Source organism: Neovison vison, chromosome X (genome assembly GCF_020171115.1).
Source record: "Neovison vison isolate M4711 chromosome X, ASM_NN_V1, whole genome shotgun sequence".
NCBI classification, from domain to species: Eukaryota; Metazoa; Chordata; class Mammalia; order Carnivora; family Mustelidae; genus Neogale; species Neogale vison.
In genome coordinates this window covers 125463793-125487117 of record NC_058105.1, presented here as the reverse complement: position 1 = coordinate 125487117, position 23325 = coordinate 125463793, and the positions used below count along the sequence as shown (strand labels likewise).

Below are 23325 nucleotides of genomic sequence, written 5' to 3'. Positions count from 1 at the left end.
TGCCAGATGGGGCCCTGGATGGGGCATTTGTGCTGTCTCCTGCCCAGCGTCCTGGCACTGTGCTGCACCCGTCCCCTCTCCTGACCAAACTGAGCGCGCCACCTGATGTTTTTAGAAACCTCAGTGCCCTCTTGCCTGCCTTGGTTGCCTCTGGAACCACTCAAGCTGCAGCTCCCCTTCTCTGCCTTGTCGCCCGACTTCATGGGCCAACGGGCATGCTGGCGCCTCTGTGAAGCCTCTCTAGATTTCTTCCCTGTAGTGAGCATGGGCAGAGAAGACAGTAAGGTTTCTTGTCATCTTTTTATCTGCTGTCCTCATCTTCTGTACCAAGGGCCGTTATTTGCTCCTCATGCCATGATTTTTGAGAGATGTCTATCCCTGGATGCCAAGGGTCCCAGAACCCCCTGGATTTCCTCCTACCTCTCGGCACACCCGTGTCTCATCGACGTCGCCTCCCTTCAGCGTTGGGTCCTCGGCTAGCCGTCTTCAGACCAGGGCTTCTCTGCAGGGTGCTTGTGCCCTCCAGGGCTTGGCTGGTAACGTCTGGGGTCAGTTTGGGTGATCCAACGAAGGGAGCGGATGTGTGGGTCGCTACCAGCATCTAGTGGGGGGAGCCCACGGCTGCCGCTCAGTGCGCAGTGCAGCCCGCCTGCAGTGGCGTTATCTGATCTACGGCGATATCTGTGCCCGGCGTGAGAAAGCCGGCTTTGGGCCTTCCCGTTCAGGCACGGAGGTTTTGAGGATCCTGGTTAGGGGATGACTTCCAGACGTAACTCTGCAGCCGTGCCCTCTCCCGATGGCTCAGACTGGGGTCCTTCGCGACCTCGTCAGGAGTCCACTGATAGCTAGGATGGGCGTTTCAGAGTGAACACGCGAAAGAGTCTTGCTGTTCTTCTCTTCAGTCCGCCTACATCTCAGGAAATGGCACCACCTTCCAAACTGTTGCTCAAGCCCTGAAGCTAGAAGTCATGCTGGGTTCTCGTCTCCCCTCCCCATCACACATGCTCCCCCCACAGCCCCTGACCCCTACCCCGTAAGTCCAGTAGGTCAGAATGTCCTAGAACCCTGTACACTGCGATTCATGCCAGCACCGTGTGAGTCACTGGTGGTTCTCCGTTGAGCAAGAGCTTCTCTGGATTTTGTTCTAAGCATGACAGGAGTCCCCGAAGGGTTTTTTAAAATAGCAGGACGATCACATTTTTTTTCTCATTAACTCTGGTGCTGGGTGAAGAATAAGGTGTAGTGGGGCCTGTGTAGGATCAACTCCTTTCCGTGGGCTGTGAGGTCCTCTGTGACCCGGGACCAGCTATTACTGACCTCTGGTGCCCAGCCCGCTAGCCTTCCTCCCTCCTTCTTGCCAAGGTGAGTCTCACCACAGGACCCTTGCACTTGCTTTGTCTGCATTGCGACCTCTCGCCCCCATTCTTGCTCCCTCCTCAAAAAATGCTGCCCCAGGCCCCAAAGGGAGTAAACTGCTCGCCCCGGTCACTCTCTCTTCTCCCACCAGCTGGAGTTGCAGTAGTTCGGTCATCCAGCGTGACCTCGCTTTGCGTTTGCTTTCTAGTTTATAGTCCCTGCTTTTCCATCACCAGGTTCCCCTGCTTCTCCCTCCTGAGATGGGAACATTCCACAAGGCCAGGCACCGTGTGTCCCTAATACCGGAACCGCAACAAGCATCGCTTGCATTTTCCGCAAGACTGAATGAGCCGTTGTCAGTAGAAACTTGCTGAGTTGGGTTGAATGTAGAAATACCTGTGTTTTCAAGTAGCATTTTTTAGGAGGGGTAGGAGAAAATGTGTCTGGTGAGAGCGGAGTGGATTTTTCAGTTCTTGACATTCCCTAGTAATAGGATCATAATTGCTTACGCCATAATAAAACCCACCAGATTTGTGTGCCTTTGCTGGGGAATGAAGCTGAGGAGTCCGTGGTGGTGGTTGTGTGACGTCTGACATAGGGATCCTTCCGGTTTTGTCGATTCCCTGATTCAGATATCTGCCGGCCCGTGGAATGGTCGACGGTGTACTTGAAGCTGTTTTTCATGGATGCTTTTGCCTTACTTGGTTATTTTTCATTAACAGGTGACTGAAGACGGAAAACAGGCCTCGAAATAAACCCTCGAAGGAAGAAGGGATTTGCCTACCCTTGGCTCTGAGTAAGTGAAATTGTAAAATGGATTTCTTATTATGTAATAAATATGCTGTCAACCTCTTCGTATTTTCTGTACTTAAAAATTCAATGTTACTGTATTGACTCTAAGTCCTGGAAATGGTGATTTCTCAGGATTTCTTGTAACAGGTAATTTTGCAAGCCAGAAAACGCCGTGTGTCTGCCTGACGTGCTTCTTTCTGTTGAGCTTCTGGAAGTCCCAGACTTTAGGAAAGAGAAACGGAGATGGCCGGTACCATCTGTGCACTTTGCAGAGAAGCGTCGTTTCTGCTCTGGTTTCCCAGATGCGTTTGAGGCCTTCTCTGTCTTTAGAAGGTGACTCGTGACCAGCAAGGGCTTCTGACTCTTGGTCTGCCATGTGCCCCGTTCTTGTTTGTTCTTCTCAGTGCGTGTGCGCGGACTGGCGGGCACCACATAGCTGCTTGTGGACCCGCCAGGGTCTTTCAGGTCCACCTCGTCGGCACAGCCTATGACGGCGGCCCCTACAGCTGTGTTTTCCCTCGTTCTCAGCCCCTCCTGGGCTGTCCTTAGAGCAGAAATAGTCCAGAGTCCCGGAGGACAGGCCTTCGGGGGCCTGGAGCTCTCTCGTGGCTGCTGGGTCGCACCAGGTCTGCAAAGAGGCCGGGCGCCCTCGAATCAAGGACGTCCTTTTCAAAGTACTTGGTATGAAAGATCTTCAGTCTCTGGGGTGACCGTTCATTAAGTCTGTTACCTCTGGAGCCTTGGGGCATATACAGAGATGTGGGAAATGTGTCTTGTTTTGGGAGGTGAGGCCTTATGTACCCATGAGGGGGGGGCGTGGCAGACAGTCGTGGTGGGAATGGGTGTCCCGTGCATGGTGTTGACAGTCCGTGCCGAGGGAATTCTGAGCACTGCTCTTCTCAAAAGTTTTATTTATTTTATTTCTTTAAAGGTTTTATATATTACCTGAAAGAGCATGTCCGTGCAGGAGCAGGGGAAGGAGGGAGAAGCAGACCCCCTGCAGAGCAGGGGGCCCGAGTGGGGCTCCAGGGGGCTGGATCCTGGGATTCCGGGATGGTGACCTGAGCCGAAGCAGACACTTACACAGCTGGGCCACCCGGACTCCCCTGAGTTCTGGGCAAGGCTCTGAACAGCACGTGGCCGAGCCCCTGAGGAGGCTGGACGTTCCTCCCGGAGGCGAGACTCCCGATGGGTGTGCGGGGGGACGCAGTACAGGTACATGTGGAGGAAGTACGTTCTAGGTGGGGACGGATGTTGTGGGCAAAGGAGAGGAGCCGGGAACAGCAAAGGTTTTTTTTTTTTTAAGATTTCATTTTACGTATCTGACGGAGAACTAGTGAATACGAGGAGGGCAGCCGCAGGCAGAGGGGGAAGCAGACGCCAGGTGGAGCAGGGAGCCTGATGCGGGGCTCGATCTCGGAACCCTGGATCGTGACCTGAGCCCGAGGCAGCCGCTTCCCTGACTGAGCCCCCCGGGCGCCCCACTCCTTTTGGTTTCATAGGGAAAGTTGGTAAAGCAGCCTGGGCATGGGGGGGGGGTGACGGGTGATGGGGGAGCAGAGAGCGCGCAGGAAGGGCGAGCGCAGTGACCGGACAGTGCCTACGCCGTGTTCGAAGGAGACTTTGGCTCTTAGTGCTGGGGCTGCCGTGTCTCATGACCCGGACGGCCCTGGGGACTGCGAGCCCGTCTATCTCGCAGGGACAGCCTGTAGACTGAAAGGGCAACGGACGGGCTCTCAGAACCAGCCCACACGGGGCAGAAAGCACAGCAGTTGTGACGAGAGGGTCCTAAAGCATGTGTGTGCCAGAGGGTGGCGGCATTTGCTCACACCTTCCCTGAGACGGTTCGCGGAGGGGACGTGTGCTGGGGTGCGCGTGGCTGGGTTCGCGGACCGCGCCCCGCCCCCGCCGCCAGAGCCATCGTGGACCGTCGTCCTACCAGAGCCCCCCCGCCTCCCCCGCCGGCGACAGGCAGCGGTCTACTTCCCGTGTCTGCGGCCTTGCCCGTTGCCGGGCGTTCTGTGCAAACTTTGGTGTCGTTCGCTCTGTGTTCTTTGGGGCTGGCTCCGGTCTCTCAGCCTAGTGTTGTCATGGTCCCTCCCACGTAGCAGGACGCATCTGCGGGTCATTGCCTTTTCTTCAATACTGCCGCGTTGTGTGAGGGGGGACCTGTGAGTTCTGTGCAGGTGTTCGTCAGTCACAGAGCCACTTTGAACGCTGCTCTTCCGAATTGATGTTAGACTCGCAGGACGTGGCGGACACAGAGCTGGGCGGTCCAGAACAGCCCCCCCACCTTCCTGTAATGGGGGTCACCATCCGAGACCCTGGGCTCTCACAGGGATAGATGGACGCCGGCCCCGTGGACCCGATGCAGACCTTCTGTGCCTCTCTGCAGCGTCACGTGCACTGTGTGCGTGTGCGTGCTTACACGCTCGCGTGCAGGGGTCTCACGTGCACGTTCATGCAGCCAGCGCCCTAACCGGACGCATGCTGTTACGTGACCAGCGGAGCACTTCGTGACGCTGCTTTAGGTCACCCTCTCCGAGGCCTGGCCACCCCGGGTCTCCGTCTCTGGAGTCCCGTCATCTTTACAGTGTCACGTGAATGGAATCATTCAGAGACTGCCTTGATTCCCTCGGCCTGAAGCCCTCGAGGTCCGTCCAGGCGGTAGGCGTCCGCCGCCACCGAGCGGTACCGCGCTGTGTGGGTGTCCCAGAGCCCATCGATCCAGCCGCTCCTCCCGGGCGCACGCGGTCTTTCCTGCTGGGGCTGTTACAGGTAGCGCTGCTGTGAACATCTGTGCACAGGCTTTGGGGTGGACAGATGCGTTTGAAGTCCCTAGTTTCTTCCTCGGGCAGCCCCGTGAGATCTGTGCCCGTGTTGGGGTCCGTGGACCAGACACAGAAATGATGGCACAGCGAGGCCGTGGGGCTCCCGGGGTCCCAAGGGGAGTGGGCGGTTACAGCGGCCTCCAGCTGGCCGAAGCCCCTCTCAAGCCTCTGTGTTCAAAAGGGACAGCTGTGGGGCTGAGCCTCCCTGCCTTCAGAACCCTGTTGACTGGAGAGTGAGACCTCCTGGCCACCCAGAGGGAGCTGGGCACTGAGCTCTGCCTCTAGGGACAATTGTCTAGAGGCACAGTGGCCGCGCAAGGAGCGGAGCCCAGCCAGCGGCGAGCTGCTTCCCCGTCGGGGGACCGCTGTGTATGGGGAAGCAGTGGCTCAAAGAGGCAACTTCTAGTTCCTTCAGCAGCGGGGACAGCAGGAAGCTCGGGGGCTGTCTTAGCCGGCAGGCCATGGGGGTCCGGCTCGCGGGCTCTGCCCATTGCTGCGGAGAACCGCCAGGCTGTGCTCTCTAGGACTAGCCATGCAGCCCCGCTGTCTCCAGGAGCTGCCTTCAGGGGGGCCGGGCCTGCTCATTTCCACAGCAGTTGGGGGGTGGGGGGCGGGTGAGCAAATCAAAACGCTAAAAGGGGCAGTAGTACCCTTTGCCTCCGCGTGGCTCTCTCTGTTCCTGGGAGACCAGAGGAAGGAGAGGCACGTGGGGCCGACCTCGAGTCCGCCAGCTCCGGTCTCCCGTCTTGTTTTCATCAGCCACGCCCTGTGGGACCTCCAGAAACTGGTTAGCGCCTTTGAACCTCAGTTTTCTCCTCTGTGCAGTGGGAAGTTAATCCCTACTTTGCAGTCCTTTGGCATAAGACACGACGGAGCCCACGTGTGTTCCCGCTTCTCCTGCTTCTTTTCTCCCCGTCCCCACCCCACAGCCTGCAAGTGATTCAGAACGCTGAGATACTCAGTGTTTTCTTTTGGGCTGTGTGCTGTTTGCCCAGCGTGGAGGGGGTGTGTTTGTGTGTGTGTCTTATTCTAAACATTTGAGGTCTGCTTTCTCATGTATCTCCCACTGCTGTCCTTCTTGCCGTCTAAGTCACAGGATGGGCGACCACTTCTCCCCCGTTCCTCTTTATTCCTACGGTCCACAGAGGGCACAAAAGACCCAAGTGCTTGTGATCAGTGGGAGCCGCGGCTCAGAGCAGTGCTGCCGTGGAGCCGGGAGGGTTGGTTCGTGTTGGAGTCGGTTAGGACTGGGCACTGGAGGGCGCTGGGGGCTCCATCAGTTAAGCGTCTGCCTTTGGCTCAGGTCATGGTCCCAGGGTCCTGGGATGGAGCCCCGAATCATGCTCCTGCCCAGTGGGGGAGCCTGCTTCTCCCTCTCCCACTCCCCCTGCTTGTGTTCCCTCTCTCGCTGTGTCTGTCTCTGTCAAATACATAAACTAAAGTCTTTAAAAAAGAAAAAAGGACTGTGCATCGTAAGAGGGACAAGACGGAGACTCTGGTAGGTCTCAGCTGGGCGCGGCGTCGTGTTGCAGACCAGCCCCGTTGAGGGGGCTTCATTCTGACTTAGTAAAGGTGGCGCCCCAGAGGGGTCTTCCAGCAGGCCCAGGGTGCGCGGTGGGGGTGGAGCGGGGTGTTGCCGAGCTGGTCTTACTGTCTTATCAGAAGCAGTAAAGCCTCGCAGGTGACCTTGGAACCATCACTTCTTCATTTAAAGGCCTCCGTTCGGTGTGGATAATCCGAGAGCACAGTTGCTTTTTGTGGTCTCCGCCGAGGAAGGGTCCTTGATGAGTGCTGTTCGAGAACACGACCCGGCTTCGTGCCCTCCCTGTCCGTGTGCCGCTCCCATGTACTCGGTGTCTTTTCTTTCAAACGCCGTTGGTCTTCACCCACCTTGGCAAAGGCCCGGACATGCACGTGAGGCCGCGCAGACGTGGCCTCCAGGTTATCAGGAGAGCAGCTCCTTATGGGAAGCTGGTCTTGCTTTTCTCCGGAGCCCAGGCAAGCCGGGAGGAGTGCGCTCTCTTCCCACCTGGCTGACTGAGAGTCGAGTGACTTTGTTCACGCTGCAGTTCGACTCACACGGACATTAATGAAGTTCTTGATGAATGAAACTCAAGGGTAAACTCTTGAAGTTGGCTTTAGGTTCTGGTGGTGACACAGCCAGGAAGGGGCCTCAAAATGATGAAACAGTTCTTTGGTTTCTGACGTTTTTCATTACTGTCTCTGGGAATAAATCAGTATGTTGTTTTCCCTAGTATTTGCTTTGTAAACAGGGGTGGTTCCCCGGTGTCTCTCAGGTCAGGACAGGGTTGTCAGCGGGGCTGTTTTTTCCCACGGGGGATACGTGGCAAAGTCTGGAGCCTGGTTTTCAAGCTGTGGGGGGTGTGTGGGGACGGGATACGGACATCTAGGGGTGGACGTGGGAGGCTGACACGCACCCTCCACGGCCCCGACGGCCTCCCTCACGCCCTCCCCCACCCGAGAGTCCCCTGGCCCAAGTGCCAGTCGTGTTGAGGTGGGCTGGTTTGGGACGTGGCTCGCAACGTGTGTGCACACTCCAGCCCTCGGTCCGTGTCCTCGTCCTGAGTGTCGGCCCTGGCTTGGGTCTGAAGGCCCGCGGTGGCACGTTACATGTGTTGGGTCTCCTACAGTGACCCCAGCGCTCAGCGTGACTCTTAAGTTTGGAAAAGAAGAGGCTCTAGGCCTGGATTTCTATTCCTAATTTATGTTTTTCTTTGTTTTAAACAGTAGTTTTTTATTGTGATGAAATACACGTATCATGTAATCTACTACCTTCACCGCTTGAGACTTTCACCTCTGTGTCATGACGTTCACATTTTTGTGCATCTTCCCAAGTGGAAACTCTGCCCCATGAAACATGGATTCCCGTCCTCCAGCTCCCGGCACCCACCATTCCACTTCCTGTCTCTGGATTTGCCTGTTCCAGGTATCTCTGTAGGGGGCATCGTACAGTATTCATCTTTTTTTTTTTTAAGATTTTAAGATTTATTTACTTAACTTGAGCGAGAGAGAGAGTAATAGAGACAGAGCACGAGACTGCAGTGGGAGGGGGAGAAGCAGGGTCCTCGCTGAACAGGGAGCCCGATGGAGGACTCGATCCCGGGATTCCAGGACCGTGACCTGAGCTAGGCAGTCGCTCAATGAGCTGAGCCACCCGGGCACCCCCGTATTTGTCTTTTTGCATCAGGTTTATTTCAGTTCGCATCCAAGTTCATGCACATGCTAGCGTGTGACGGAATGCCCTCCCTTTTTGGCGCTGAGTCATGCTCCGTTCTCTGTCGAGACCACGTTTGGTTTATCTGTTCGTGCATGGGTGGATGGTTGAGTGGTTTACAAAGAAGCAATTTAAAGCGGGACGCCCTGTGACTGGCTCGTCACTGCTGTTTAGAGAGAGCTAGCCCAGGACTGTGGACGCGCGTGGCGAAATTGTGCTGTGCCCACACAGAAGCTGCCCGGCCGTTCCCGCGACGCGCCCTCAAGTGCTCTTAACACAGCCTCTGCGGTCTTCGGAGCTACAGCGGGCCCTTGATGGACGGGTCTGGACCGTAGAGGTCTACGGAGATGCAGGGGGTTTTGGGTAAAGTTAGTGCAGTTCTGTGAATTTATTTTCTCTTCCGTACGATTTTCTCTCTCTCTCTCTCTCTCCCTTTTTAAAGAGACGTGTTTGTGGTCTCTCTCTGTCAAATAAATAAATAAAATCTTATTTCGGAGAGCTGGAGAGTGTGCGCAGGCCAGTGTGAGCAGGTGGAGGGGGAGGGAAACCGGCTCAGGCAGCCTCCCCGCTGAGCGCCGAGCCCAGGGCAGGGCTCCACCTCACAACCCTCGGTCAGGACCCGAGCTGAAATCCAGAGTCCCACGCTTCGCCCACGGACCCACCCAGGCGCCCTTCCGTATGATCTTCTTCACGGCGTTTTCTCTTCTCCAGCCGACTTTATCGTGAGAACACAGAATGTGATACAGGTCACATGCTACACATGCGTGAACTGACCGTTCATGTTGTTCATGTTGTCTGTAGGCTCCTGGTCATTCGGGGGCAGCCAGAAGTTGGACGCAGGTTTTCAGCTGTGTGGGGGTGGGGGGTCCGTAGGCCCTGAATCGTTCAGGAATCAACTGTACTCTGCTGAGATGAGCTTTACACGTTTGTTCCTCCTGCTTAGCTTCCGAAGCAGGAGCAGTGGAAGTATTGAGAGCAGTCGCAGAGGCTTCCAGAAGGGCAGCCCTGCCCTCCCGCTTCGCACCATGCACTCTTGCAGTGGGATCTCCTTCCTGCCTCCTTCGTCGCTCCGACTGCACCAGCCTGCACCTGTCCTCGCACGGGCTTTCTTCTTCCCGCCTCCTGGGACCTCCCTCGGGCTCTGCGTGGGCTCTGTGGAGGCGGTTGTGCAGCCAGCGGGCCGAGGTCTTCACGTGAAAACATGTTTGGTTATGCTGAGACGCGGTGTCTGTCCCTGCACGGGGCTTAGCACCGGGCTCTGACTTGGTCGGGGCCGGTTACCTATCCCGGGACTCGCCCGGGCCTCTTCCCAGTGCTCTCTCCTACGGGCGTGGCCTCGGAGCCGCCCTGAGTGGCGGCAGTCGGAATGCGGCCTTCGACTTCTGGTGCGAAGTAGGACAGAACTGATGAGGCTTTATGCGATCATCCGTGCAGATAATGAGTGCTTTCCGAGCGCGGGGGGCTGGGGATGGAGCGGGGCATGGAGAGGGCTGCGGCAGCGGAGATGGGCTTTCCGGTGGGAGGGAAGGGGGAGGACCCGCGGGAGTGCGGAGCTGCCGACACAGTTGAAAGCCTGTTGCAGGAGCCAGAGCTGGTGAGCAGTTACCTTCCTTCAGAGTGCTCTCCTGGCATTTTAAGTTCCTCCAAATGACGTCTGCTTTTTTATTTCAAACTAATGAAATAAGATACTCTCACCCGCTTGTCGTTCTGTAAATCGGAAGAAAAGCTTCCTCTGTAGGGCAGGTCTTCCCAGCAGGAGGATTTTCCCGGCTTAGACAGTGGGCTGCATTTAATCTCTGTTATATATTGCTGATTAATTTTAAGTACGATGTTAAATTTTAATTTATGGTTTCTTTTTAAAATTAATTACATTATTGGGTGCTTTCATTATTTCATTAAAAAAACCTCCCCGTTGTAGGCACCGTATTTGGCCTTTAGTATCTTCTCTGTCTGCTTTAAATTTTTTTTTTTAAGATTTTATTTATTTATTTGACAGAGAGAAATCACAAGTAGGCAGAGAGGCAGGCAGAGAGAGAGAGAGGGAAGCAGGCTCCCTGCTGAGCAGAGAGCCCGATGCGGGACTCGATCCCAGGACCCCGAGATCATGACCCGAGCCGAAGGCAGCGGCTCAACCCACTGAGCCTTTAATATCTTCTCTGTCTGCTTTAAAGACATTTTTCTGTGTGACCACATGCGATTGGGTTTACAAAATACGGATTCCCCGAAGCCCCCAAGTTTTCAGTTGCAGACGGCACGTTTGCCGCTGAGTCCTTTCCCCAGTGTGTGCCTCCAAGAATATTGTCATTTCGTGCTCCGTAGCTGTTTGTCTTTGTCAGAGGATGCAGGGTAGGATATTAATCTTGTATGAAATTCAGATAAGCAGGGAGCGGATGGATTTATGGCTCTGGAAACCTCTAAACTCTGCAGCTGTGCTGAGTCGTTAACCTGTGAATAAGGAAATTCTGGACTGTGGCTCGCAAGGGCTGGCCTGACCTGATGGGCACAGAATCCACCACCTTGTCAGGGAGAGACGTCTGCTGCCGCGTCTTCTCGGGTTTGGGCTTACTGCTGTCCTGTCGTGCTCTGGGCTTCCTCCGGGCCAAGAAGGAGCGCTGAGTCGTGTACTCCACACGGGCCTCCTGAGCGGCAGGCAGAGCTGCCTGCATCCTGGGAGCTGTGGGGGCGTGCCAGGGGCCAAAACAAGTTCCTGGGTCTTTCGTCTCCAGAGGCTGGGGAGAGCACACCGCACCCCATGTTGGGCAGGGACCGGTGCAGGAGAGGCCCAGCTCCAGCATTGAGGGGACCTTCCGGGGCGTCTTAGTAAACCTTCAGCAGGACTTCATCAAGAGGACGAAAGCATGTGCAAGTTACAGTGGGGTGCACTGGGCCATGTGGGGATTTGGGGAATGGCAGTGACATCATTCTGTGGGACCAGAGCTGATGGCTGGAGTGTACCACAGAATGTGCCAGATGCTTAGACACGAGGAGGTCTGGTCAGTGACTTGCCCCCCAGCACCTTGGCTAGGACTCACTTCATGTAGGATTATGGAGGAAGGGCGCCAGGCGAGCGGCAGCATCTCGTTGCCCCATAGGTCTGCGAGTCGCCAGCAAGAAAAAGTGTCCTGTCTAGAGAGTGCAAAAGCAGTTTTTTTTTTTTTTTTAAAGATTTTATTTATTTATATGAGAGAGAGAGCATGAGAAGGAGGAAGATCAGGAGAAGCAGACTCCCTGCTGGGCAGGGAGCGGGATGCAGGACTCGATCCCAGGCCTCCAGGAATGACCTTAGCCAAAGATAGTCGCTTAACTAACTCAGCCACCCAGGCACCCCGCAAAAGTTTTGAAAGGTTACCCCTGTGTTGCTACAGTCAAGTCGGTGAGTACCCCCCGACCGCCATGACCCCCGCTTCACTTCATCGGAGTGGAAATGCCCCGTGCTTGGCTGTGTGAACCGCCCTGGAGAAGGACTTGTGTGTTCTGAGCACGCACATCATTCCCAGCCCGTGCTAGGTGGTCGAGAGCAGCTTTCACCAAAGGTATGTTTTGAACAGCTTCACGGAGACATAATTCACTACCATCCCATTCATTCATTCAGTCAGAGTATCTGTTTCCATGGCGTTTGTTATAGTCACAGAGTTTTACAACCGTCCCCACAATCTTCATTTCAATACACGGAACAGAAACGCCACACTGCTTAGCAACGACTCTCTGGTCTTCCTCCCCGGGCCCTGGCGGCTACTAGTCTGCTCACCGTCCCTGTGGATTTCCCAGTTTGGGACATTTCGTTAAATGGAAGCAGAGAACATGTAGCCTTTCATGACTTGCTTCTCTCTCTGCATTGTGTCTTCGAGGCCCAGCCATGTTGTAGCACATGTCAAAGCTGTGTTCTTTTCAGCCAGATGATGCTGCTCCGTCGTCTGGAATGATCCCCTGCTGTCTCCCCAGTCCTCAGCGGACAGAGCCTTGGGTGGTTTCTGTTCTTTGACCACGTGAATGATGCTGCCGTGGACAAACCGGTACCAGTGTTGATGGGGACGCCTGCCAGTGAAGCTCTGGAGGACCTAAAGAGCTGTTGCCTATCGGGATAATATAGGAAGGTTTTTAGGACGCAAATGTGCATTTTTTTAAAAAGGCTTATTTATTTATTTGAGAGAGAGACGGGGAGAGGGAGAAGCAGGCTTCCCGCTGAGCAGGGAGCCTGACATGGGGCTCAGTCCCAGGACCCCGCGATCGTGACTTGAACCAAAGGCAGACACCTAACGACTGAGCCAGCCAGGCGTCCCCTCAAGTGTACATTTTAAAAAGTTGTATTTACGGGGTTACTGGGGTGGCCCAGTCAGTTATGAGCCTGGGCCATAAACCAACCCTTGGTTTCTGCTCAGGTCATGATCTCAGGGTTGTGAGATCGAGTCCTGCATTGGGCTCTGCACTCAGCGTGGAGGAGTCTACTTAGGATTCCTCCTCCCTCTGTCCCTCTCCCCTGCGCTCTCTCTCTCTCTAAAATAAACACACCTTTAAAAAACTGATTTATTATTTTTTATTATTTATTATTCTAGGTTCTCAGTGAGACAAGTGTACTTTTAAATGCCTTTGGATCTTTTTGTCGTCCCCGCCCCAGCCCGTCGGTTAGTAACTGCTCAGATATTCGTGCACGAGTGTGCTCTCTCTGGGAGTCAGGCTGGTCTGTGTCTCCATATTCGGGCGACAGCACGAGTCCCTGGTGAGGTGTCCTGGCTCCGTGATAGAGGAGGCTGGCCGTCCAGCCGGCCCACAGACCTTGCTACGATCAGTAACTGAAGTGGCCGTCAGCCATTTTCCTTTCCCAGATTTGAAAGTTCAGGCCTTCCAGGCTCATAGTTTTTTCCTTTGTTACATGTAGATTCAGAGTACATGTCTTCTTGCTTGAGTAGGCGCACACCTGAAGTGGATGTAACAGCCTCTGTTCATTAGAACTAAAAACAAAAAAAAACCAACGTTAACTGCTAAATAAAATTATAAGTTTAAGGTCAGGTGGTCAGTTCGTAGAAATTCCAGGTTTTCTTTTTGTTTGTTTGTTTTTTTAACTCTTTGAACAGCATGGCACTAAAAAGGGCGTTTTTCCTGTTTTCCTGAGCGTAGAATCTCAGATGTTCTGGTGTTCGTTTGAACGTGCCCACCAGTAGTTCCTCTTCTGCGGTCTTCAAGATGCATGTTGGGGGGGGGTAGCCCCAGCGAAGACCTTGGATAACCTAGAGTCCCCTCCAGCAGAACTCTCTGTGTGGAGAGGGAGCTGCTCATATCTGTGTTGCCGGTGGGGGAGCCACGAGCCCCAAGGGTCTCTTCATCACTTGAAATGAGCCTCGTGGGCCTGAGGAGCTCAATAATAGGTTTCATTTAATTTTAATTCATTAAAGATTACATAGCTGGAGACCTGGAAACCGCTGTCGGACCTAACGCATTAGAATAGGGCTTCTCTGCGTGGGGGATTCTGCATTTGCCACCCCTCCCCCTCCCCGGACATCTAGCACTGTCTGGAGGCCTTTGTGATTGTCCTGACTTGAGGACGGTGCCCGTGGCATCCAGGGAGCGGAGAGCCGGGGTGTCGCTCAGCAGCCTGTGGTGCCGGGGATGGTGACGGACAGGGTGGTTTGGACCTCAGCGTTTACAGCGCCTCTTTCAGACTCAGGGCTGGCGTGGTCCTCGGGGCTGCAGCCCTGGCTCGTGCGTGCACATGTGGCTTGCTCATGGGGTCTGGCGGGGCCGAGGCGAGGCCAGTGAGCCAGGCCTCCACCTCCGCGTGGCTTGGACATCGAGCGTCGGAATAAATAGAAAGTCCGTGTTCGTTGCGGGCAGACCAGTAACACGGAGGCGGTCGTAACGTGTGTCAGTGGGTCCTGGCTTTAGTCGTGAAATGAGGGGCAGGCAGAGCTCTCTGCCTCTGCACTGTTTCCTCAGAGCCAGTGTAGGGAACCCTGAGTCTCAGCTCTGCACAGCTGTGCTCCCCAGCATCATGAGGGGACTGCGGTGCTCAAAGACGCTTCCGGGTTCGCATCCGCACCTCTCCGAGAGACCCGGGAAGCGTTTGGAAAGGTCCTCTTGTACACACCCGTCTGGGCACCGCTGGGCAAAGGCCGAAACCATTCATCAGATCATCGCAGGGCGCTCTAACTTCCCGTTCGGGGGTCATGAAATTAGTGGGAGTGCTCCCCAGTAAAGCTGTCCCCAGCGTGCACGCCTTTGGAGGTGGTTCCCCACCTCCCCGGCTCCCCGAGGCCCTGGCCCCCACACCCAAGGGCCGGGGCTAGAGGTGGCCCCGCTGTGGAGACTCAGCGTTGTAATGAGTGACACACGTGTTCAAGCGTTGCAGTGGAAAGTCAGCCGCTGCCGGGCTGGGGCAGGCAGGGGGGAAGAAGCCCCAGGGATGGAGGGCTGAAATGGGGCTCTGTTGGCGGGCAACGTGGGCCGAGATGCTGCCGTTCACACAAGAGCCGTCCTGTGTCCGAGTACAAATGGGTCGCCTGTGATTGGAAACAGGGGCGGCCTTGGCAGCGAGACCGCGCCGGGCATAATGGGACTTGAATCGGCCGTTTCTTTTTGGGATCCTGCAAATGCTTGCGGCATCTATCGTCCTGAGGAAGCTTGCACGGCTTGCCAAGCAGATAATATTGATGGTTAAAAAAAAAAAGTGAACCCATGATGCTTCTCTTCCCTGAAAATGATTTTTATCCTGTTTGCAAAAACCAGAGATGGAAGTAGGACAGATGTGTCAGCAGCTTCCGAAGCCCGTTATCCAAGGAGTTAAATGGCAGTCATTCAGAGCAGTGAGCTCTCTGGCACTCCCAAAGAAGCCCCAGGGGGGTTTTGGATCTTATTTAATGTAAAATTCCTTGAAGCAAAGACTGCAGGCATTTTGTTATGATTCCAGGCAGTTTATTGTGTTTCTTCCCCCCACTAAATATTTGTGAATGTGTGAATGAGTCTGTGTGCTAACCACGGAAGTAAAACCACAGGCAGGGGAGGGAGTGTCGGCTCAATTCCTTTTCAGAGTGGAAGCATCTTGGTAGAGCAGGATCTTTCTCAACAACGTGATGCAAGAGGCTGTAACAGATCTAAAATGGGCCCGCCGCGTCCCCGCCCAGGGCTCCAGCAAACTGCTCAACGGGTGCTCACCAGCCCTGACCTTCAGTTTGATTATGGTGGGAACTTTCTGCCCCTGACTGGGGGGAGGGGGGTTAAGCAAATGCACTGCTTGGACGGAGTTGATTGTAGCTGTGTGACTGACCGGCCTTCCCGTTTCTTGCATGGGCGCTTCCTGATGGAACTGGCATTCGCCACGGGGTCGTTGGATCGGCTCTCTGCCGGCAGGTGTGAGCCGAGGCGGCATTCGGAAGCATGTCCTCCTGCCGGGCTCCGGGAAGACGGGACAGGGAAGCAGACCGCTGGAGACGGTTGTCCTGTGACACAGCCGCCATGCCTCGGCCTGTGGGGATTCTGGATGTGGGGATCCCCAAGGGGCCGCTCTTGGGGGAAATCTTTGTTCCCAGTGAGCCCCTTGGGAGACAGACGTGCACACTGGCATGAATGAGACGCGGGCAGTTTGGGAATGGAAGCCCCGGTACAGCTCCACGTTCTCCCCCCACGCCCGCCTGGTCACTGCAGTGTGGTACCCGGGCTCTGGTCTTTCCCCGGGAGGAGAGCGCAGCAGGAGCACGGAGCCCTGGCTCTCAGCGGGATCAGGAGCGTCTTCAAGGATGTCAGGTGCAGAACACGGACGGACGGACATGGCTGAGGGCATCTTACCTGGGTTCGAGAAGCCAGAGCGGCCCAGGCTGGGAACTGACTCTGATGGGCGGAAACATCCCATCTGTCCTCAGACCACTGCCAGTCCTCGGGCTGTTAGGGTTCTCCTTAGTGCTGGGGAAATGACGGTGCCATCTGACTTCAGTGCCTAGAAATTGCAGCACAGTTAAGTTAAAATTTCAAAGCTCTCTTTCCTGTGAGGCCCGACATGGTAATTATTCAAAAGGATTTTGATTTTATTTTTTTAACCTTCTGGAAGGCCATCTGAGTAAGTCTGATTCAGCGTGCCTATCCACAGTTCTTTTTTCTTGGTCTCTTTGGTAATGAGGCTTGGTTCTACCATTTCTTTCCCCCCCCACGCTAACTCAGGAGGGGCAGAGTTCATGCTTTGCCCCAGAACGTTTCAGGGATTCGGCTTCCCAGTGAGGAGCTTTCCAGGACCCCGGATTTTCACTGAAGGGAAGTTTTTCCGTTCTGCTGTAGCATTGGGCAGTGTCAAAAGATACTTTTGGTTGTCCAAATTGGGGAGGTGCTGTTGCCATCTTATGGGTGGAGGCCAGGGAGGCTGCTCAGCACCCTGCCATGTCCAGGACACCCCATCCCGCTTGGCAATGGTGCCCCAAGGAGAAACCCTGCTCTGCGGTGCTTCTCATCTGCTCGGCACTGTGGGAAGTGTTCTCTGCCCACAGCTTGTCTCGTCGGAGAGGGCCAAGTCCCTGTCCCGTCCAGATGTGCAGGTCTCCGAATTCTGAAAGGAAATCGGAAACGTGCGGGTCACATCCAAGGAAACCTACTGTCCGCAGAACGGAGGAGAGGGCCCGAGAGCCGGCGGAGGCGGGCCTCCCGGCGCAGCTGAGTCCTGTCTCTCCTTCCCTTGTTCGTTTAGATTGTGCCGGGGTTTCTCCTGAAGGTTGCGGACTCGAGGCTGCCCCTCTGATTTCATTTCTTCCCAGTGCAATTTAGGTGAAGCTGGAGCAGACTGTTCCCTGAGGAGGGATTAGGGGAATCAGGCCTGGCCTTTGCTAAATAGATGTATCAGGAAACTCGAGCATCTTTACGAGAACACGGCTGGCCATTTCCCACAGCACGGTCAGGGTGGTAGGCCCAGCAGTAGACGGCCAAGGCTTCCCTGGGACAGATGGAGTGTTGCAAAGGTCCCCGCCCTCCCAGACACATCCTTAATGAAGCTGCTTCAGAACTACGAGCCTGTGTTTAAAGAGCGTGCTCCTGGTAGCTGTAAGTGGGATCGCCCGGTGTTACAGTCCTCTCGTTGGCCTTGGCCTACATTACATTAATGAGGCCTGTGAGCTGCTTTGCACGCAGCCTGCTGATGCGTCCCACCGGGAGTCGCATTCCCGAAGTGGCCACCGCAGCAGAGGGTGATACTTCCAGCGTGTGGATTCCCCGCTTTCTGTTCAAGTGCTGTCGGCGGACCGCATGCAAGAGTCCCTTATTTTCGCACAGATGTGGGTGTACGTCCTTCACCCTGGTGATGGTCTTCATCTGAACGAGCATAGAGGGAGGGGATTTTTGCTTCGTGGGAAGGTCGCTTGTTGGGGGGGTCGCGTGGCGGGAAGGTCGCTTGGCGGGATGGCTGGACGGCAGTGCACACTGGCAGCGTCAGTGAAGGGGGACCCTGTGCTTTTGTTGTTTCTCTTTCAGAGAGGGTAAGTGAATGAAATCGGATATTAAAGCTGATTGTATTGGTTCAAGATTGGGGCAGCGGTTGCATAGGCAGTTTATTTACACGCTTCCCTGCTAGTTCCCAGCGGATACACTCTTAGCTTGTCAATGTGAAAATCGTCAAACATACTCGAAGCGTACAGAATATTTCCTGTATTTCCCCATGTATCTGCCGCTTGGTTTCAGCCACCGCCAACATCTGTCCTTCCCTGTTTTGTTATTTTCTGTCAGGAAATTCAAAGCAAATCGCAGACACCACGTCGCGTCACCCGTTGGTGTATCCGAATGTGCTTCTGATACAGAAGGGTTGTATTCATACATACACAGCCCCCCACCCCCCATGATGCCATTCTTACCCTGGGGGAGTTTCTTCTGGTCACCATAATGGATAACCACGGACTGAATGGCTTAAACTAGTGGAAATATTCTCTCATAGCCCAGGAGGTCAGAAGTCCAAGATCAAGTGTTGGAAAAGTTGGTTCTTTCTGGAGGCTCTGAGGAGGAATCTCTCCCGTGCCCCTCTCCCCACTTTTGGTGGCTTTGCGTGTTCTTCGCAGATGGCCACATCGTCCAGGCTCTGCTTCTCCTCTCCTCCTGTGGCCTCCTTCCTTGTGGCTGTCTCCAGAGCCCGTCTTTCTTTTCAAAGATGCTAGTCACTGGATTCAGGGCCCGCCCTAATCCAGGACGACCTCCACTTACCTTTTTTCTTTTTTTAAAATTTATTAAAGATTTTATTTATTTGACAGACCGAGATCCCAAGTAGGCAGAGAGAAAGAGAGGGGAAAGCAGGCTCCCTTTTGAGCAGAGAGCCTGACGCGGGGCTCGATCCGAGGACCCTGGGACCATGACCTGAGCCGAATGCAGAGGCCCCAACCCACTTACTTTTAGTTCATCTGCGGAAGAAGACTCAGTTGCCATCTGTGGTCACATTTGTAGTCCTGGGGGTTAAACCTCAGCCTAAGTTTTCAGGGGACACAGTTCAGCCTGCTGCGGTGATGATGTGTTTGCTCCCCTGACCCGCTGGCACCGGCGTGTTCCTTGTGGACGTCACCTCCCAGAAATCTCTGCGGGGACGTGGTAGGTCCATCCCCGAATGGTTCCCTCCAAGAGGTGCTTTTACTACCACCCCATGCCCGGAGGGAAGCAAGTGTATTTTCTCCAGATCATACTCTTGTGAACCACGGGGTCTGGCTGGCTCCAAGTCCAAGGACACTGGCCATGGTTTGCATTGCAGGTTCATGAGAAATGTTTGCTTGAGTTTTTAGAACGTAAACTACATACTGGCGATTGTGCCTTTTGTTAAGGCCTTATAGCCACTCCTTTATGTGTACTTAAGGAAGTTGTTGCCGCTTAAAAAATACAGAAGCCCCCCGCCCCCCAATCCGTGATTTTGCTTTCCACAGTTGCATTTACCCGTGGTCGACTGCGCTCTAAAAGCAGATGGTCTGGGTGTCTGGGTGGCTCAGTCAGGCGTCTGCCTTCGCCTCAGCTCATGATCCCAGGGTCCCAGGATCAAGCCCCCCATCAGGCTTCCTGCTCAGCGGGGAGCCTGCCTCTCCCCCCCTTCCCCGCTTGTGTTCCCTCTCTCACTGTGTCTGTCTCTGTCAAATAAATAAATAAAATCTTTTACAAACTTAAAAAAATAAAAGCAGATAGTCTGATAGTAGGTCGGAAGGTCGGTAGTCTCCTGACGCTGTGTCCTCCATCTGAGCTCACGTCACCCTGGGCATTTTGTCACCTCCCGTCATCATGGGAGGGATGAGTAGAATAGAGTGAAGCATTTTGAGAGAGATCCCACGTTCCCAGAAGTTTTATCGCAGTATCTTCTCATCATTTTTTTCAAGATTTTATTTATTTATTTGATAGAGACAGAGCGAGAGAGACAACACAAGCGGGGGGGGGGGTGGGAGAGGGAGAAGCAGGCTCCCCACTGAGCAGGAGCCTGATGAGGGGCTTGATCCCAGGATTCTGGGATCGTGACCTGAGCCGAAGGCAGACGCCTAAAGACTGAGTCACCCAAGCACTTGTCATTGTTCTTTTTAAACGACTGTCCTGAGCCTCTTCCTCTGCCTGATCTGTATGCATAGCACAAACCATGTTGTGTACAGGGCTTGGTGCTCTGCGCTTTCGGGCTCTTGCCGGGGCTCTGGGAATGTATTCCTTGCAGATAAGGGGGAACGACTGTACTAGTTTTAACTGAGGGTTTTACCTATATTTTAGGACTTCACCTCAGTATGTCTTTAGTGCTTTTCTTTGTTTTTTAAATATGCTATCCTCAGCCATTCTTCTCTTCTGTACACCGCCCACTGAGAAGCTCTGACGGGGCTTTCGCTGCCTTGGTACTCACTTTTCTCCCGTTCTGATCGCAAACTGATGCTTGCCGGTAAATGAATCTGCTGGGTTAGCGTGGCTAGGTCTTAGTGATGGGTTGAGAATGTGTTTTTTCATAACTTCAGGTCCTTTGGATTTTTTAATTTTTCATTACAGCTTTTTGTTTTTTAATTAATAACACACTTTCTTTTTAAGAAGCAGTTTTGGGTTTACAGAAATCCTTTTTTTTAAATGGATGTGTTTATTGGCTGTGAACTTAGCTATCGGCTTAGTTATATTTACAGTATCATTTTGAAATAGAACTTTTGCTACAGTCAGGATAAAAATTACCCTGAATTAAGCCATGATGAGGCTCATCGTTTGGATCACTGGCAAGGAGACGGAGCCCTTCCACTTGGGAGGAGTCGTTGGGGTTTTCTTTCTGCCTGGTGAGCTGCCTGGACTCCTGCTTGCACGCACATCCCCTCCCATTTAGAAGTGTTCTCTGTGCTCTTGCCTCACTCCTCGTCTGTGATAGAGCTTGAGAGTTCTTTTTAAAAATTGCATTTAAAACTATTTCTTGGGAGTTTCTCCTTCAGAAGAGGATAAGAATGAGACAGCCCTTTGAACTATACGTGGTGAGCCGTATGTTAATTTTCGTGTCCAAAACATTGAAGAATCGTTAGCTAAGCTTAGTATGGGCTTAAACTAGCTCTCCCCAGGTACTTACCAGGTACTCAAGGGACAAGGGCAGTGATTGATTAATGGGGAAGAAACCCAGCAGCCGGCACTGCGGGGGCCATGTTCTCCAAGAGCAAGGCGCGGGACACCGTGTTGCCCAGAGAAGGACACGGCATCCGTGCTGTGGTCTTCTGACCAAAATGCACCTGACCAAGAGAGGAACTGGACACTCAGGCTGAGGTGCATTCCACAAGACAGCTTCTTGCACTTGTGCCCCGTGTGTGGTCGTGACTGGCAAAGGAAGGACAACAGAGCATCTCAGGAACTAGATGTGATTGGCTTCATTGTGTCCTGTGTGTGTCGATTCTCTCTTTGGATCATTGCTGTGTTTATATCAGATATGAGCACAATGGGAAGCCGGGGGAGAGTATACTGGAACGTTGTATTATATTTGCAACCTTTTGTGTATCTAAACCTCTTTCAAAGTAAAGAGTTTTTTGTTGTAAAGAATCATTTTAAATATGTCTTTATATGACTCACGTTTTAGTGAGCATCACCATAACTGTGTGTAGTTCGGTTCTTGCCAAAGAGCATACATCGGTGTTACCTTCCTGTGATGGTAGCAGCTGAGACCATTCTTAGTTAAAACAAAATGGGTGTCTGTAGGACTAGGTTCGCATTGGAATTCTGAACATTGACTGGTTTTTAAAGAAAATTTCTTTTATCGTGTTTCTCTCCATAGAAGAAAGGCCACTCATGTTCAAAACACAGGATCTTCTAAAGACATTTGAATTTTAGAAGATCCCCCCCCCCCTTTTTCTTTTTTATAAGAAGGGCTATTTGCGGGTATTCTGAATCTAGGCTTTAAATCACTGCCCTCGTACTGTTCTGTTTGATCTGTAGTGTTGTCTTCAACCTCACTGAAGGGGTCCCTCTTTGCCATTCTTAGAAATCTGAAAGAAACCAGTGAGAAGATGGAGCTTTTGAATGTTGGTTGGCATAACCTGCAGGGCAAGAGGGGCTGTGCCCCCCTCAGAGACTAGGCGGCTGCCCCCTAGTTATGATGGTGTGTGTGTGTGTGTGTGTGTGTGTGTGTTGGGGGTTGTGAGGGAGGACGTGGTGGAGAAGCTGAGTCGGGGCCCACAGTGACCCAGCACGGAAGACCCGGGACAGATGGTAGAGGCTGGAGTGGGTCCAGCCTGGGGTCTGCCATCCCTGCTAGGACTCTGCTGCTGGGGACTCCTGCTCACTCCCTGTGCCCTTGACCAGAAGCTCCATCCAAGTTTTAAGCCTCGTTTTTGTGCTCTGTCAAAGAATAATCTTTCCCCTGATACATCGGCATTAAACGGAGTTCTCCATGGAAAGCAGTCAGCACAGGACCTGCCCCTGGTGCTGCAAATGCTGGGCCCATCCGATGATGCTCTGTTCTGTCATCCTGTTACAGTGCGGGAGATGTTGTTGACTTGCCCCGTCTGCTGTCTGTCTTTCCTCAGATGCCATGCTCTGTGCCCTAATTGACTGCTTTCCCTTGTCTCAGCTAATGGAAGCTGTCTCTTCGTGTTGACATATTTAATATTTTTAAAATCTTTGTTATTCTGGAAAGTTTTCATTCAAGGAGGATTTACCCCTTGCTTTGTGCTGGTTGCAGTTACGTAGTGGAGAGGGGCAGTTAAGTGGTGGGGGGGTGCACAGAGCAGCTGACCATCAAACATCTTCTGGAGGGCAGCGTGCCCGGATGGGAAGCAGAGCTGTGCCTTCCGCGTGCGGGGAGGACCGTGACGGGGCATGCTCCTGCTCGGCGATGGTGTATCTGTGGGGCTGCGCCCGCCTGCTGGAGGGTAGTGAGGGGACAGCAGAGTGAGGCCAGGGGTGACCAGCATGATGTTGCTGGGATCCCGATGAAGGCATCTTTCAGGAAGAGAACAGCGTGTCCTCCTAGGGCTTGTCTGGAAATGGGTCCTTTGGTGCAGGTGGGACTGGGGAAATGCCGCGGGGCCAGAGGCTGGGAATCTGCCTGCTCATTTATTGAGGAGTAAAGCAAAGCCACTTGATGACCGGAAGAACAGCATTGGTTTTATCTTGGAATTCTAAACTCTCTTGTATAGGAATATAAAATTTTCCATGAAACGAATGTGTTTTTTAACTGTTCATTCCCTTAAATATCTTTAAAGTTTCTGTCCGTTGATGCAGACGTTTACTATTACCGCTGGCCCCATACCTTCCCCTTCCTTCTTTTATTTCCTTGTGTCCACTTTGTTTACTGCCGGAGTTGTTGGCCTTTTTTGCCCCGCGCTTACTAAGTGGCCTTTAAAGAAGCAACGTGATGTCACAGCTCCCTATGGTATAACGGGGACTTATATACATATACTTACTTATATACATATACTGTATATAAGCTCACTTATATACATATACCTCGGCCTGTAGCCGAGGCTTCTCACCCCCTTTGGTTGCTGATAGAGAAATCTTAAACCATGGGCCATTTATTCTATAGCAGATCAAAGCAGTTACTAAATCATTATAAAAATGTTCATGTCTGGTCACATAGTCTATATGCGATAAAATCTATATGATGTCATTTTCTTTTGTCTATTTATTTAAACAATTATTTATTAGTGAGAGAGAGAGAGAGAGCACAAGTTGGGTGAAGGGCAGAGGGAA

The 23325-nt window shown here is 53.2% G+C and overlaps 1 protein-coding gene across 3 annotated transcripts in view; it reads left to right on the top strand.

The window, feature by feature from the left end:
* The window catches only part of TBL1X (transducin beta like 1 X-linked), a 196306-nt gene that overhangs the window by 65942 nt on the left and 107039 nt on the right, over window positions 1-23325 (top strand). For 2 of the 3 annotated variants that reach the window (XM_044235564.1, XM_044235566.1), the window contains exon 2: window positions 2079-2152. The gene's annotated coding sequence lies outside the window, so the exon portion shown is untranslated. Of the gene's footprint in view, window positions 1-2078; window positions 2153-23325 lie in introns of those variants that run through there. The other variant, XM_044235567.1, reaches the window with a different exon arrangement.